Source organism: Sarcophilus harrisii, chromosome 6, assembly GCF_902635505.1.
Source record: "Sarcophilus harrisii chromosome 6, mSarHar1.11, whole genome shotgun sequence".
Taxonomy (NCBI): domain Eukaryota; kingdom Metazoa; phylum Chordata; class Mammalia; order Dasyuromorphia; family Dasyuridae; genus Sarcophilus; species Sarcophilus harrisii.
In genome coordinates, this window is record NC_045431.1 from 210,218,755 (window position 1) to 210,223,961 (window position 5,207).

The window sequence follows — 5,207 nt, forward strand, 5'->3', positions numbered from 1 at the left end:
GGCCTTTCCCATTCCTTTTCTACTACCTTTTCCTAAGTGTATTTTCATTCTGGGACTCAGTTTGGTTGCTTTGGGTGTAAAATGATATTGCGTGTAAGAATTTAATTTGCCTTTGTGTGAGTGTGAATTGTGCTGCCTATCTAATTTTTTATGTATAATGGTGTATTTTATGTAGTCGTTAATCAATTGATTTTTATTGAACTCCTGTTATGTACAAGGGAGCATTGGAGATTGGATATAGTGGAGGGACAAGAAAGATCAGTTTCTTCATCTTGCCAGCGTCTAGCTTAGAGCTCTTGCTAGTTCCTCAGGTTTAGACTCAGCCCCTAAGAGCAGCTCTTCTTTCTAATCTGCACCTACAATTTTTTTTTCTTATAATAAAACTGGTCTATTCAGGGGGAGAGCCTGAAAGAGAATGGAAAATGAGATTTCTAATTTGCGCTGGAGCTAGCAAAATTGTGGGATTCATAGAATCACATGCTCACAGATGAATGGTGGGATTTCAGAGACCACTGTCAGTTAAGAAGGGAACGGGAATCAATGCAGTCAAGACAGAGAGCTGTCCTTAAGGAATTGGAGAGGCAGGGAAGTTTACCTGCCAATAAATCCTGATGAAACTGTCACTTGGAGCCCAGGAGGTAGAATCCTGCTTGTATATAAAGAAAAGAAGAGGAGAGAGGTTGATTATGCACATTTAGGGCTTACATGTCTCCTATAAATCCACACCTCCCCCCATCCCTCAAGCAAACTAGAATTGTTCCTTGGCCCTTAAATCTCTTTTAATGTTGATCCCTTTTATTAAGCCATAAAACAAATACAGTAATAGGTTTTCTATACATTCCAGGCATTATTAATGAGAAGTAGTGCAATATTGTTGATGGAAAATGGGTTTTGGTGTCAGGAAGACTTCCTGCTTCTTCCCTGTGCTGGCTGTGTGACCCTACACAAATCACCAAAACCTGCATGATCTCAGACAAGTGGCTAAGATTATAAATTGCAGAACATTCCCACTTTGCTCTGTGGTTGTGGGTTCCATACACAAATGAAGTCACAGATCCAGGGTAAACAAAAGCACAAACCCAAAATACTATTATTATCATTATTTTCTGTAAACACTCACACAAAAGATGATTCCTACCCTCAAGGAGCTTATATTCTCTTGGGAGGATGCAAGGTACAGACAAAATAAATGCACAGTGATGGATGACTTTTTTTAAACACCCTTTGGAGGTTCACTGAATAGGGTTCTACCTGCATAAAAAACCTGGAAAGGAGATGGGAGGAGTGTTTTCTGTGCCTTGTCACTCAGAGTGGATCCAGGATAAGCTTTTCCCTAGCAATAGCCTAGTATTTGCATCCTGGTGACACTTACATACTCCCCATCTCCCTCATTTTTCTTAGACCCTTCTATACTCCAAATAACGCTTTTACTTCGTCACTTCCACTCATGACAATGGAAAAATGAATGTTTTCAAATGCAACTGCCTGTGCAAAGGGGATCTCATGGAACGAAAAAATGATATACATATTTTTTCCCCCTCTCTGGAATGCCTGAAACAATATACTGACTGGAAAGCTGCTAAAGCCAGAAGTTTCAGAATATCAATCAATATATCCATGGGCATCAACCCCCATCCCCACTCCCCATCTCTGACTGCTCAGGGACCTCAGTTACTTGGCTCATGTCTACTATGGTCACAGATCAGCCTCAGGATCTGAATAAATTTATAATCCCCTGCCCCCACCTGCTTTGTGATGTAGCCACTTGTGATTTAGTCCAGGGAGGGTAGTCACCAGCAGTTTGTAATGCAAAGCAAGGTTCAACTCAGAGTTCACTAAGAATCACTAATAGGTTTCAGCTCTGACTTCAATTTGTGCTTATTCCTCAGAAATTAATTAATTTTTAAAGGCCAGAACCAAGGGAAGAGCCAACAAATCCTTTGGGAGTCTAAGAGAGACTTATTTAGAAATCAATTTTTAAAAGCCAGGTGGAAGAAATTTTTTTTTAACTAAATAGACATCTTTCGGTTTAAAACAAAGAGTCTGAATAAATACAGATTTAGATTCATATAGCTATTAAAGCAAAAAAAAAAAAAGATTAGGGATCAGAATGTGGTCATTTTATTTGCTCCTCATATTGCAAAACACCCTGCTTTTTTCTAAATGTGGCATTTAAAATGTCTCCTCTTACATGGAAAAGCCCTGTAAGGTTCAGCACATCATGAAAAATTAATAGGGTTTGAGTGGAGAAGACCATTCTTTTTCCCAGACTTCCTCCCTGTGGACTGCTATCACATGATGTTAAGAAACTGACAGGTTTTCAATGGCTGGCCAGCATTACTGAGATAGATTTTGTTCATGGTCCCTGGTACATTTTCATTCATTTTGGTAAGTCAGGGAGTATTGTCAGGTGCCTTTAAGACCATTAGTTCACTCCCTCTAGATATTGCCCTCGTGATAAGAAATAGGAACAAGAGAACAGAGACCGATCTCAGCATCCTATGGTTTAATATTGTTCAAAAATAACTCAAAGTCTTCCCTCCCCCCACACCCATCTAAAAGCAGTATACCTAGCAACTACAGGAAGAAAAAAGAACCAAAAACATGAGCATTGCACTATAACTCCTCTCCCAAACAATAATGATAGCTCACATTTATGTCGAATTTTAAAGCTTGCAGAGAGCTCCATACACATTCTGCTTCTTTGAGTTTTATTTTCTTCCCTTGTACAATTCTCATAGTAATAGCAGCCAATCTCATAGTGTTATTGTGAGAACTGAGTGATTGTGTCTAACATGTTTTAAAAACCTTAAGAGTCTTTATAAATACCAGAAGATATTAATGAGAATTAATAGGGTATAATCGATAGAGAGCTAATCTTGGTACCAGGAGGAGGACCTAGACTCACTCAGGTCCCAAATCTGACCTATAGTGACTGTGTGACCTTGGGCAAATAACTTAACCTTTCAATGCCCTTGATTGTTCTTTAAGAATGTGTAATTTGAAGAGCAGATGAAGGTCTGCATGGTACACATGGATTCCTTGCTAGGAAGCTCCTCCTGATACTGAGAAAATCAAAAGCCCAGGCCACCAAAAAAAAAAAAAAGTTTTATTATATTATTTTTATTATCACTTTATTTGTGTCTAATGACAACTGAAGTATGTGCAATTAGAAACATTTCCATCTGACATATAGGCAAAAACTAAATGAATTGTCCAAAATCTATCTTACCTATCTGTCTATGTATCTATATCTACTTAATATATATGTCTATCTAATGTATATGTGTATATATGTATATCTATTTTATATGTATATACATCTATATCTATTTATCTATATCTTATCTTTCTAGTATATATATGCATGTATTTATTTATTTAATATATGTGTATATATCTATATCTAATATAGATAGATAGTTATATATCTATGTCTATATATCATTCTAATATATATGCATGTATATGTTTATTTTAGCTAATATAGATGTATATATATTTATATCTATCTAATATAGATATGTATATGTACATATCTATATTAGCATATATATCTATACTAATATATGTCTATATTTATATCTAATATATATGCATATCTATATCTTATATGTATAACTATCAAACTATCTAATATATATATACACATATATATCTATATCTATCTATCTATCTATCCATACATACATATGCTACTCTGAAACAGGATTGAAAAATCCAACTTTCCCTGACCCAAGTCCTGCACTCTCTCCACAGTACCACATTGTCTCTTACTTTATATAAATACCTTTCCTTTTAGCTTACATAAAAAAGCTTATGTAAGCTAAAGGAAGTAAGAAAAAAAGGAGGTTGAGGAGACATTCATTCCCTTTTTGGGCTCGGGTGACTGGAAGGATGATAATGCCCTTGGAATAATAGGGAATTTGGAATAGAGAATGCAAAGTAGGGAGAGTAGATTCTGTTCTGAATATGTTGAGTTTGAAATGCCCTCCCCTCACCCAAACTCTTCATTAGAGTGCTGGGTGAAGAAAAAACTGATGACTCTTCTTTAGCAACTGCAGTGCCCTGAGAAGAAAATTGCTTTGTAATTCTGCAGCTCTGGTGAGTTGCAAAGAGATATGACATAAAAATCAGAGCTGCTAAGCTTTAGAGGAGCTGTTCTTAAGCTTTATTCATACCTGAACTAATGCTCAGAATAATATCAAGACATGGTTGAGGTTATTTCCAGTTCAGAGGCAAGTAGTGATAATAATATGGGAAGAATGGTTTGGCTCCATACTGGACCCAGCTTTGGGGATAGAGAGAATTATGGGACTTTAGTATTTGAAGGATCTAGTCTAAACCATACATGCACAAGCTTCCTTTCTGTAACATGTACAGCAAATGATCACAGAGCCTTGATTTGAAGACCCCTCCCCAATAAGGAGAAGCCCATTTCCTCCCAAGATAAACAATCTCATTGATTGATAACTCTATGAGTTAGAAAGCTTTTCCCTTAGGCAACTAGATGGTGCAGTAGACAGAACACAGGACCTGAGCTGAAATTCTGTCTCAGATACTTAACACTTAGTAGTTCTGCAGCCCTGGTCAAATCATTTAACCCCAATGACATCATCTCAAAAAGAGTTTTCCCTCACATCAAGCCTAAATTTCCTTTTTTGCCTCATCCATCCATTGTTCTTGATTTGGACCCTCTTTGGTCAAACATGGCAAATTTAATTTCTCTTTCACGTGACATCCCTTCAAATACTTGAAAACAGCTGCCGTGTTCTCCCCAAGAGTTTCTAGGATCTAAACTAAAAATCCCTCATACCTCCAACTGAATCTCCAAGTCCTTCCTCATTCTGATTGTGTGGACACTCTGGAGCTTATCAATATGGTTCCTGAACTGAGGTGACCTAAATGAGCACAAGACTTAAAGAGATGCAAGATTGGAGCAAAATCAAGCAGGGGTACCAATCACCTCCTTATTCTTGGATAATAATAAGCTTCTGAATGCAATCTGGCTGTCAAAAGCAATTTATTAAATGCCTAGTATACATCAGCAAAGTGCTGACTGGTTTCCCAAAGAAAGGCAAAAATAATCTTGCCCTCAAGGAGAGTACATTCTGACTGATATACTAGAATTAGGTACATACAAGAGACATACAGAGTAGATAGGAGGTGAAATGAGAAAGGAAGGCACGCTAAGATCTGGAGGAACT